At 40.4% G+C, this 13,289-nt stretch overlaps 1 long non-coding RNA gene across 1 annotated transcript; it reads left to right on the plus strand.

Annotated features, from left to right (window-relative positions):
• Nucleotides 1–12,253: 12,253 nt before the first annotated feature.
• LOC131226073 (uncharacterized) lies at nt 12,254–13,008 on the plus strand. Its single transcript, XR_009161642.1, has 4 exons — nt 12,254–12,343; nt 12,455–12,525; nt 12,762–12,833; nt 12,961–13,008. It is a non-coding gene; the product is annotated as an uncharacterized LOC131226073 (long non-coding RNA).
• The last annotated feature ends 281 nt before the right edge of the window (nt 13,009–13,289 follow it).

Consider the following 13,289-nt stretch of genomic DNA (forward strand, 5'->3'; position numbering starts at 1 on the left):
TTTTTTACCAAAGAGATTGGGATTTCAGGATTGGCCCTTGGGTGTTGATGATTACACTCCAGTTTTCGATTTTCCTTCTTTCTAGATCTTTGAGGTGCAGGAAAATTTAAGAATCGGCCGTCTTCCTTTTCTTTGATGACCTATAATCCGTACTCCCTTTAATTTCGAACCCATCTCTTGTTTATCCATTTCGTTCATCTCTGGATATTCCCTTTTGGTTTAAACGGAAAAGATTGATGACTAGTTAGAAGAATCGGATCCAAACTTGACTGTGGACTGGCTTTTGCTAAATCTGAGATATCCTTATATCCCCAGGTCCTCTTTTTTTTTACTGTTCACATGATTTATGCTAAGGGGCATGATCATGATGGAATGATTTCATCTCTGAGTTGAGATTTGCTTAATCCACTTGATTGAACACAGTTAGTTGATTAATTTTATTATTTGAATATTTTCAACCTGATTATACATGCATATAGGGTTAGGCTATCGTATGTCCCTACATCAGAGAAAGTGGGTAAGTTTGTCACTTTAAGATATTTTGGTACTGACCATCAAGTGTGTCCCATGTTAACCTAAAGTTATCAAAGAATTGCCTGAAAATGACCATTTTTGTTGGTTTGTCTCAACAATTCATCGGAGCAGAGAGGTCAAGAAGGATTTGCTCATAGAATTAGGGATCATTGAATGAAATGAAGATGGGCTTCCGGAGTTTTACGTGATCATAGCATAACAATTAAACTGAAAAGAGATTTTATAGGATTGGTATAAGACTATGCTTCGTGGGACTGAATGTTAGTTAGTTAAGGAACAACACATTCACAGGATGAGTTTAGCTAAATGAGGATGTTGAGATGGATAAATGGCAAGGAAGGAAGGGTAGATTAGAAATGAATGCATGCCAGGAAACTTAGGTGTAGCACCAACAGTCAATAAGATGGTGGAAAGTAGACATGGATGGTTTGGCCATGTGCAATGGGACCCAAGAACTGCATTGGTTAGGAATGAGTTGGGACCAAGAAGCATTGCCCAATTAGTTTGGACAATGCTTAGATGATGATGATGATGAAACTGAATGCAACCTCTATCCAGTTCAGGAAAGAAGCTAATAAAGAATTAATTACCTACACGCAAGGTACCATACCAAGTTTCCTGTCAGCATACCACTTGTGCTGGATATTAGAAGAATGGAAATGGTGGGCCCACCGTGAAGATCCTCTAGCAAAAAAATCAGGCTGGTCTGCTTCTCAGGTGGGCCATACCTTTGGAATCAAGGGACAACCATAGGTCTGAACCAATGTGTCAGTGTGGCCCACCTAGTGATCTGATTAACTCAATTGTTGAGACGGGTGATCATGATGGTGGGGCCTATCATTTTCATGGTACTGATTTCCCTATCAAGTGGCATGTGGGAAGGAAAGATGTTGAGGTACCACAAGTTGGGGTGTTGTTGCCTGTTGGTGATCATTTCCCTAGCCAATAATAATACGTTAAAAGGAAAAAGTTGGAAGCTTGTTGGTAATATCCTTCAATTGAGATTTAAGAAAGAAAATTTTCAGATTTTTTATTGCGAGTCTGGGTGCCCCAAAAAGGTGGGGGTGGTGCTTTTCCATTGAAATTATTATATCCATGGTTGGGTTGGAATTTAAACACAAGGGATGTTGGTTTTGTCTGAAAAAGAGGAACTGAACTGTATGATAGAGCCCATTCCACCAAGGAACTTACATTGTGTTGTGACTTGGCTACATCAGACGGCATTTTAAAAAAATCTGCCACATGGGGCTTATAACTGATAGGTATATAGAAATGATCTAGATGTAAAATTTTCAGCAAACATGATTGAGTATTTTGGTGTCAGAACTCTCAGTACTTATAGGATTATATAGAAAGTCTAAGATACAGTGTTTGTTTGGACAATTTTTAAGTAATTGCTCTATGATTTATATTCATAGAAAAAAAAAAAAAACAAATTTTTTATTGATAAGTTGACACTACCAATTCGATAGTTCATTTATAATAGTCAAGGTAAGTTTTATTTATTTTTATACCTCTAAGGTGCGTTTAGTTGCTACAAATACTGTGAGATTTCATGATTAAGCAGTCTAATTTGGTGCAAAATATCATGATATTTCATGAAATTTGGTGCAACCAAACACGACTTTAAATAATATTCTTTTTGAGCATGTTTTTCCATCAATATCAATGTGATAAAAGCTCTGTAACCCACATGTGTTTCTCCACACATACATGCAGACGATGACATGGACAAACATTATGCTGGCAAGGTGGGCCAATGTTAAACAACATGCATTGTTAGTACCTAATTTGAGTTAAAACCTGCTGGAGGATCTTCTGAAATAAAGAAAGTGTCCATGGAATTGCTGTTTAGGGGAGGAAAGTCTAAGCGTCATCAGAAGAACAACTAACACCCTACGAAAGGAAATAAGAGCCGTAATACACCTTAGAGAAGATGATTATGAATGTTAGATCTTGACCCTAATCTTGATGAATTGGATGGTTGTGATGGCTTGGGTTGATGTGTTGGTTAGGCTTGATGGTTAAGATGGGGTGACTGGTCGGGACTGGTTGGATGCTCTTCACTTTCTTCTCTCTCTCTCTCTCTCATAGAGAATCATGAATCCCTTCAAATTAAGGGGTGTGAGGGTATTTATAGGCAGACTAATAGTATTTTTTTACAAATAATGGGAAGTTTATGGGCAAAAATGCCACACAGCACAGTTTAAGTTGTTGTTGGACGTAGGGCTGTAAATGAACCGAGCTAGCTCGATTAGCTCGCTCGACTCGACTCGACTCGAAAAAGCTCGATTTGACTCGGTTCGAAACTGAGTTCCAGCCGAGTCGATCTGATTTTTTGAGCTAGAAAAAATTTCGAACCAAGTTCGAACTTGTCCGAGCTCGACTCGACTCGGATCGAACCCCAACTTGAATTGAACTCGGATTAAACAGTTCTGTGACTCAGTTTCTTTGATATTGATGTTGCTCACCAAGTGTTTGATGAAATGACTCAACGAAGTGTCAGCTAGTGGCAATGAAGGTATGTATATGAAACAAATATCCTTTTTTCTTAATTTTGATGTTACTTGCAAGGTCTTTGACGAAATACCTATAAACAGCTGCATGTTTTACATACAGTAAGAAATTGAAAGTGCACTCCATGTGTTTGTGAAAATACTGCACATGCTCGATCTTGACTCAAACTCGGCTCAAACTGGCCCGAGCTGTTGATAGAACCAAGCCGGCCAGTCAAGCTCGAGGACCGAGCTTAGCCGAGTCGAGTTGTGCCAAGCTCGACTCGGTTCAACTCATGTACACCTTTAGTTGGACGCATGGAACCCATTGATTGACTAAAGAGGTTGTTAAACTAATAATTTCACCCTGAATAAGGGGTAAAAAGTGATTGAGAATCCAATGAAATTGGATTTCCTCTAGTGCTTAGAGTTGCCCGAATCTCAATCAACTTAGCTCAGGGATCCACGTATAACATTCAAGAAGCTTAGTTGACTTTTGCTAGGGCAGAGGAAAGTAGATTCCACTACTAACCTACCCTCGATTCCGTACAAGCCACTTGCCCTGTTTAGTCTCAGGTGCCCCTTGGCAACTTCTGATTGGTTGAAAGATGCTAATGGATTTTGAATTTCCTCGAGCATATGATAGTCAATTTACCTAATTTTGACTGTTCGAATGATCCTAGAGAGCCACTATGTCTATTTGGATTGGGTTATCCGGCTATTTAGTGTACTATTGGGGGTAAACGGATGCCTAATAAGGTTTTTTTTTGGCTATTGGTTTCCTTAAAGTTGCGGTTTCAGGTTATCTTTGATTTACGATTTAGTTCCACATGCTTGTTCATCAGGATGGGGTGTCTAAAATTGTTTTAAAAGCCATTTTGGGCAAGATTCCTAACTTAAGCATCCCAAAATGAAAAATAAACTATAAGGCGTTTTGGGTGGATAACAGCACCTTCAATGGAGGGAATTTGATACCATTCAAGCAAATTTTTTTTTTTTTCGATTTTAATGGCTACAGGGTAGAGTAATCCATGGATGGGATCAGATATGTCCTTATCAATGTAGTATTAGGTAAAATTAGCCCAGGCTTCACTTAGTATTATTATTATTATTTTTAAAACAATGATGCGCTCTGGTAGAATGTGATGTTTGATGTGCATGCATTTAGGCATTGTGCATGTGGCATATAAGTAATTCAAACTAAGTTGTCCAACTTCTCGTCTCTAATTTAGATCCATCATAAACAGAAATTACGATGATTTGATTACCTAGCTGCCTCATGGGTGGACATTTAGGATGTGTCTGGTTGCACCAAATACCATGAAATTTTGTAATATTTGGTGGAACCAATCACCATTATGTTAGAAATAGGTTAGGCATGTTTGATCATTCTGATTTTCGAGATGATTATCTATATGCAGTGCCCCACAGTTACACAATTTCATTTGAGGTACCACGCGTACAATTTCCCAGTGCCTGTGTATCAACCATCACACGGCCAGAGCATGAAAAAAATATTCCCCATATACAGTAAGGATCCTTATTTCAGAAGAATAAACAACAAAGGAAAAAGCTCAATAACTTCAACTTGCCATCTGAATAAATTCGCCTTTGATATTAGATTTTGGTTGATAGGCACGCTTCTTTTGGCTAATGTTTGGCAGCACAATCAAATTGAGTTCAGAAAATTATGGTTGATGAGGAAATTATAAAAGCACATGCTTTCACCATCCATCAACATGGGATCATAGATGTAATGGATTTCAAAATTCACTAGAAATCTTGTTCTATTTCTTGCTGGGATTGGAAGGTCAAATACATGAATTAATTTAATCATTCTCATTGATTTCAAACACTAAATATAATTTATATCCCACCAAATGCAATTTCATACTATGTATTCGTACCAACCAAACACACCCAACAACCTGATTTTTTATGGAGATCATATTTAAAGATGGATCCACCTGGTGGACAGCTGGGATATTTCATTTGTATGCCGCGGTGGCGTGTGGTGGTGTGCACTAAATGGTGTTCCTTGCCACTAGTGTGGGCTAAGCAAGTCCTTTACAATGCCATAGTAGATGTATTCATCTCATGCAAGCAAATGATATAGGGACTGATTGGACGTAGGAGATTAAGTCAGTTTATAATTTTGGAAATTCATTAAAGGCCATCTCCATGAAATTGGAAATTCATTATTTATCAAACTGTTATTTGAGTTTCAACTTATCAAATTCATAGTTTTCTAGATTTGTTGTTTGGTTGGCCTAATATTTTTTACATTTTAAGAGAGCGGTTTAAATCCTTTTAAAATAGTGAATTTAGCAGTTAAGGTTAACCAAAACACATTAATTACACAATTCATGAGTTTGACAATTAAAAATTTATCAAATTCGTGAATTTGGAGTCCATCCAAACAAGCCCACAAAATAAAAATCAAACGAGAAAAGTCCAGAACTATGAGGATGGATAGTGAAGTTATCGTCGATAGAGCTTGTTATGGCCAGCGTGTCATGTATGTATGGGGACGCAGATTAGGTGGTGAGGCCCTCATGGTCCCCCGCGGTGGTGTGGTGATGTGGCAAGATGTGATTGGTCACCATGGCCGTCAGAGATGGGCCGAGTAAGTACTGGGCCTAAAAACCGGATGCGAATTGCCTGTGACCCACAAAGGAAGCTCCTATGGTCAGAAACTGTGTAGGCACCAGAAATTCTCATGATAAATTCATTCTGTCCATCAGTTTCTAAATGTCACAATATGACAGGAGACCAGGCAGATCCATAACTCAGGTGGGCCACACCACAGAAACGATGAGAATGGAAGCATCAACCGTTGAAACCTTTCTGGAGCCGACGATGATCTTTATATGCTATCCGAACCGTTCATAGGGTTATTACCAGTCAGATAGGCTATATTGAAAAAAAAAATCATCAACTTCTGTGGCTCCCACAAAGTTTCCAATTGTGGCATTCAATCCCTGCTCTTTAGTGTCATATGGCCCACCTGAGTTTTTTACTCCTGTCCTATTGTGTTATTGGGAAACTGATGGACGGAGTGGATTTGTCACGGGCATCTCTGTAGCTCCACACAGCTTCCAACCACATGACATGCGGTTGGGGGAACAGGAATTTCGCGTCCTGATAAAACAAAAAGAAAACAAAAAAGAAGGAAATTTTCCATATGTACTACTGTATTTTCAGCGATGGACCTAAAACCTTCTACGTTTAAACTATTTTCATGACTTGCTCATAATTTCCACCATTAGGCGTTGCACCGCATAGAGTTCTGTATTTTTGTATTAACCAAACAGCCTTCTCGTTATGCACTTCACAATCTCCCCTCAATGCATGATCATGTGCCAACCAAACCCCGACCACAAGTGGAGCCCTTCTTGATGTTTGTGACAAATCCACCCCGTTCACCTGTTTCTCTAACTCATTTTATGGCATTGACCCAAAAATGAGGTGGATCCAAAGCTCGACGTGTGCACCAAGATGGACCTAATCTGTTTCAAGAGTAGGTGTTTAATCCCACTGTTTTCTATTGTGTGGCCTACTCAGATATTGTTACCAACCTCATTTTCAAGCCAATGGCATAAAATGAGCTTAAAAAACAGATGGACATGGTGGATTTGTCATAAATATTTCATGCCCTGTAAATGTTTCAACGGTTGCCATCCAATCCCTATTGTTTCATGTTCGTTGTCCTACTTGAGCTTAGGATTGGCATCATTTTTACGCTGTCCCTTAAAATAAGATGAAAAATCCGGTGAACAGGACGAATTTATCACAAACATCACGGTGGCCCCACTTACAGTAAACCAACTCTCACTCTTGACTTAATTTCCTCGGAACCTCACAGCGGCACATTGATTGACGTGGATTGTCGTGCCAACATCACCACGGCACATTGATTGATGTGGTTGTCGTGACAAACCACTGCACATTGATTGACATGATTGTCATGTCAACCTGACCTTGGTCATAAGTGGTCCCTGCTTGGATGTTTGTCAGAAATTCACCTGTCCATGTGTTTTCATAGATCGATATTTTTCTAGCGTTCAATGCATGGTAAAAAAATAAAACGAGCTGCATCCATTGTTCAAAGGGGATCGCTTGATGGCCCTAATATATTTCAACATGGGTATTCAATTTTACTGTTTTCTATCATGTGGGCCACTTAAGCTATGGATTTGCATCATTTTTGGCCCGTACCCTAAAATGATTGGGAAACACAAATGGGATTTGCATCATTTTTGGCCCGTCCTAAAATGATTTGGAAACACAAATGGACAGGGTAGATTTGTCACAGACAATTTGCGACCCCGTGAATGTTTCAACCGTAGGTGTTCAATCTTTACTTTTTCTGATCGGTTGGTCCACCTGAACTTTGAATCAACTTATTTTTTTTGGTGCATGCCCTTAAAATGAAATGGAAAATCCACCGGACAGAGTGGATTTGTCACAAACATCATGGTAGGCCCCACCTAATATCGGGCAACCTTTGATGTCCAGACTTAAAATGTCCAAAACATCAGTGGAAAACCTGATGGATGCTTGCTTGACGTGCCTACCAAACCGCGACTATGCGGGCCTACCTAGAGGTTGTGAGAAATCCACACCGTCCATCTATTTTGCTAGCTTACTTAGCATGGGCCCAAAAATGAGAGAGATCCAAACGCTCCAAGTGACCCTCATGATGGCCTCAAAGTGTTTTAATGATAAGCGTTCAATCGTACTGTTCTCTTACAGGTTGCCCTTGATGTTGGCCTCATTTTTGGGCCCATGCATAATATGAGCTGTCAAAATGGATGGACCAGGTGAATTTCTCACAAGCACCCTGTGCCCCATGAAATTTTCAACTCTGGACATTCAATCCCCACTGTTTCCTGTAGTGTGGTCCAATTGAGCTTTAGATCTGTCTCATTTTTAGCCATCAACCATGCATGGCAACAACCATAAGATCATTGGTACAGAGAATTGTACAAAATAGGTATAAAGATGGCATGCATGACATGACACCTTTGGCTCCGACTAGCCAAAATGTAGAAACAACGTACACGAGTCCTAGTGAGTGAAATTTCTGTTATTATCCATCCATGATTAAATCAGCGATTTAAACAGGTTGGATCATCCAATAACCGTGATATATCTACAATTTGATATGTGCATGCGTGTATACCAATACACTCCACCGATCACCTAATCCATTTCCCTCATTCTTCATCGTCACTATAGCCAGGAGCTGGTTGCCTTGCCTATGGACGATGGAAGGGGATTTCATCCGCCCCCTGCCTGTTTCTAGCAAGGAACGGGAAGATATGCGTGGGGCCCACCGTGAAGGTTTTAATGGTGGGTGTCATTATCCCACTGTTTCCTTTGGTATGACCCACTTGAGCTTTGGATACGCTTCACTTTTAACCTCCGACTCTAAAATGATTGCTAAAATGGATGGACGACATAGACAGGCTATAACATTATGGACAGATGGTAGTGCTGTCATTTGACAAATGTAAAAATATTGAAAGAATCGGACGGTAATATTTGTGGTTGACGTGGATAAAAGGGACTTTTTTGCATACTCCATCGAGGTATTCAGTCATGGTAAAAAAAGGCAGCGGCAGTGACAAGGAATTTGACCGAACTGACCTCAATGGATGGTCAAATTGTCCCGCTCTCAAACTCGGAAACCGGGCTTATAAAATTTTCGATGGTCGAATCCGGTGCCGATAGCTTCTATAGCACCCCATTCTTGGCTCCTAGCGCTTATACGCCAGTTTTCGATCCTCAGATCCTACAAGGAGAATTTTCAATATGAATTTGTCTTGTAAGAAGCATAACCACAAGTATACCTAAATTACAAGAATAACATCATCACCACATATCTACTAATATAATCATTTCAGTACAATGCTGAAAGGGAAAAATATATGCATATAATAAAAGTCTTCACAAGGCTCGGTTACACGCTCCTGCTCTTGCTCAGTTACGATTACGTCCTAGCATCACCTGTACGCATCTATCGTGCATAAGCTTATACAAAGCTTAGAGGGTGGTGTAAGTGTGTGAGTAGTATATGCATGCTCAGAATGTAATATCAGAGTAAATGAAAATACTGGTAAGTTCACGAACCATACAATATCAGAGTAAACAGAAGTACTGAAAAGTCCTATAAGAATATCATCAACCTAATCTAGGATATACGATGAAAAGACATAACAAGCCAATGTCATATACTGAGAAGGTAATGTAGGTCAGTTTTACAATGCGGAGACATAATGAGTCAAATATCAGATACCGATGATACAATACCCTATGCAACTCTGAAGAGCTACGAATACCATCAGTCTCATCTAAGTCATATGAATGCAGAAACATAGCAACACAAAATGCCATATATCTTGGATGTAATGCAATATGCGGTGCGAATGGAATGACCATGCTGGAGTATAAAGTCGGGATGATAGTACGTAGTATCGTAGGCTATGGAGTCCATCACAAAGGACTTCTATCCAAACCAGTCCCATACCTAATTTGGATAGTCAAACTCAATGTAGTAAAATCCTGATCTCAGGTTAGTCGCACCCCAAACCAAAATTCTAGCCATTGCGAAGGTACATGTAACGAATAGTTGAGCACCACCAGCCCAAGTAGATAGTGAAAGAATGAACAGTATGCAACTCCTGCTCCACAAATCAGTACTCTATATCTTTGGGATCATCACCGGGGTCTAGTACACTCTACATGCAAATCGCCGCCCACTGACGTGCGACCATGCAAGTAGAAGAAACCTCACTATCCGCCTGACCAGTAGTCAGCCAATATCTACCCGACACGTCGATAGCGGACCCATTCACGAGCTGGTCAAACTCAACCTAGCTATGCCCCTACTCTTGGGCGGGTAAGGCCACACCAGCTCCCAACTGACCACGACACAGTGAGAGACGCAGCCTCCTAGTATCGGTACTCGGGCGCTCATATATCCACTCGGTCTCGACGTTGGGGCGTCTTTTGACCTCGGAGGTTTAGAGACTTTCACCCATGGACATCCAAAGTGCCTAGATGCTCGAACTAAATATTTTTGATGTCCCTTCTAACCATCCACGACATGCCTGTGGAGGCTACGACCCTGATGTCGCTAGGGCATACAGTAATCACAACACACAATCTAGTCATGCATCAATCCTGCGCATACCATGCGCTCATGTGAGACAATCTCCACCTATAAGGGAGTCTCATAACAACCTGCCCAATGACATATGTAATGGTTAACCGCATCTCATAACAAACTTGTAGATGATGGGTATGGACATGAATCATGGTGTATGCCATGCATGATCATCAATCATAACAATGCTCGACCTCACACAATCACAATGAGGCTCACACATCGCAATGGGCCTCATCCGGTCACGATGGGTCTCATACAATCACAATGGGCCTCGCACACTGGGCCTCATACAATCACCATGGGCCTCATACCATCACAATGAGCCTCCTACAATCATAATGGGCCCCACATGGTCATAATGGGCCTCACATGATTACAATGGGCCTCTTACAATCATAACAGGCCGCATATAATCACAACGCTACGCTAGCTCATACACGGTGCGTATACTAACTCGGTTGTAGTCAATAATCGACCTAATTATGGCGGGGTCCATAGAAGGACATAGACCTAATCCGTAACATGAGGATCGGTCTTCGACAATTGGAATCGACTTCGACAATTAGAATCGGCCTTGACAATCGGAATTGGCCTCATCTATTGGACTCGGTAATTGGAATCGGCCTCGACAATCGGAATCGGTCTCGACAAGCGGATTCAGCCTCGACAAACGGAATCGACAATCGGAATCGGCTTAATAGAGGGCCTAAGGGAAGGTCAAAATGAGGATATTTAACCATCATTGCCCATCAATATGGATATTTAACTAACATTGCTCCCAAGGAGTGGCCCACATAGAGCCAAACATACAATGGGCCCAAGGCCTCACACAAGACTTAATATACATCATCATGGGCCATAATTATATCACATCGGGCCTCACTCGTGGGCCACATATACATCACCATGGGCCTTGGTACAAGGGCCATAAATACATCACATTAGGCTACTCCCACGGGCCTTAAATACATAACACGTGGGCCCTGCACATGGGCCATTAATACATCTCAATGGGCCACGACCCATGGGCCTCAGTACATCACAATGGGCCTCAACCCATGGGCCCTAAATACATCTCAATGGGCCTTACCAAATGAGCCGGAAAGACGTTACAATGGGCCTCTTCACATGAGCTAAAAATATATCACAATAGGCCACTCAATGGGCCGCACCAATGGGCCTCATATACAACAAGTCGGGCTGCATCATGTGGGCCTCAAATACATCAAATTAAGCTGCATCATGTGGGCCATAAATACATCAAATCGGCCCACCTTATGTGGGCCTCAAATATATCATAAAGGGGCTCTCAAATGGGCCCAACATATATCTGTCTAACATATGAGCCTAGTGCAAGGTCTGGCACTACATATACATGAACATGCCTTGTACCTTTTTTTTTTTTTAAAGAAATAAAAAACAAGTTAATATCCTTCACCATCATGTCTTAAACCACACTTAAAATTTTTAAAATATAAAAACCAATAAAGAAAAGCTTATGCCATAGAGACTAAAATCCCAAATAACTTGAAAGCATCTCAACTTTCTAATAGTTTCAACGAATCTGATCTGGCAACACAAAGTCGCAGACATCATTGATCAGAATTATATGAACAAATTAGGCCTCGATGCCTTGAATGTTGTCTTAAGCTTCCTAGTTGGTGGCCTAACCTTCTTGAACACTAATGGGAACATGATTTTGGAATCATGAAATTGCTTGGTATTCTCTCTCTTGCAAAGCGAGTCAGGTATGGTAGCTGTCTTGATGATCTGAATGCAAGGAGACCTTACCCTGTGGCGAGAAGCCATCTTGTCATACATTTGCTCAACAACACCATTAAGAGTAGTGTCCCGGTATTCCTTGTACATATTGTGGTAACTAGTTCTGTTCTGGTACCGCAAGCAAATTCCTAATCTCAACAATGGTGGGATTCCTCTCAAAAATCTTATTGATGGCAAGCACTTGCCAGATACTGATGGAACATGTCTTGTATCTAAATTCACTCATAAAACAAAATCTTATTGTAGCTGGTGCTATCCTTTTACTTGTAGGATGTTCGGTATTTGGTTGAGGACATTCAAGAATTGAAGCCAACAATCTTTTGTGGTGTTCCTCAAGTTTATGATTGTATATACATAGGTTTTACATTTTAAACAAGGATCTACTCCTGTGACTGATTTACTTGAGTTTCTGCATTGATGTTCTTATGTTTTCTTTGGCTCATTACATTACAATTTGTGTTGGTTGTAGGTATAAATGACAAAATTTCATTTGGAGGAGCATTCAAAAGGAGACTATTTCAATGTGCTTATAACTGTTATGTAGCTTATATCTTGAAGTGATAAATCTCGACCTTTAGTTTTGCTTTAGGGTGCTTCTGGTTGCACCAAATATCATGAAATTTCATGGTATTTTCAAGATTAATCAGTCTAATTATAAGAAAAATCTCATGATATTTCATTAAATTTTGATGCAACCAAACACACTCTTATCGCCTATCTAAATTTGATATATAATTAATATATTATATTGACATCATTTTAGTGATATCAGCAAGTTGAAGAGTTTGAATAAGGGATTGAAACAGGACAAAGTAGCAGCTTTCTGTGATAGGGTTGTCTTCAACAGAGTCAGTGTAACTATTTCTCTAAGAGAATGAAGATGTTGCTAACATCCACATGAATTTGGAAACATTAGCTATCTTCTGTTTATTTTCTTTAATCTTATAATGCCTTTTATGTGAATTTTGTGCATAGATCAAACAAGGGTTAGGAGGACGGGTGCGCATCATGTTATCTGGAGCACACTACAAGAAAACTAGCCTTTACCGGCGGTCAAAACCGCCGGCAAAGCCAGAAAACCGCGGGCAAATCCTTTGCCCGCGGTTAGTTAACAGCCGGTAAAGCCTCAGTCGGTAAAGGCTTTACCAGCGGTCAGGACCTTTACTGACAGTTGTGCTGGACGCCGCTAAATTATCAGTTTTTTGCTACACTACCAGAATGTAGGTCAAAAGCTACGGATAAAATCCGTAGCTGAAGATGACTATCCCACAGTACGACCGTAGCCATTCGGATCGTAGCTCTTT

Source organism: Magnolia sinica, chromosome 14 (assembly GCF_029962835.1).
Source record: "Magnolia sinica isolate HGM2019 chromosome 14, MsV1, whole genome shotgun sequence".
NCBI classification, from domain to species: domain Eukaryota; kingdom Viridiplantae; phylum Streptophyta; class Magnoliopsida; order Magnoliales; family Magnoliaceae; genus Magnolia; species Magnolia sinica.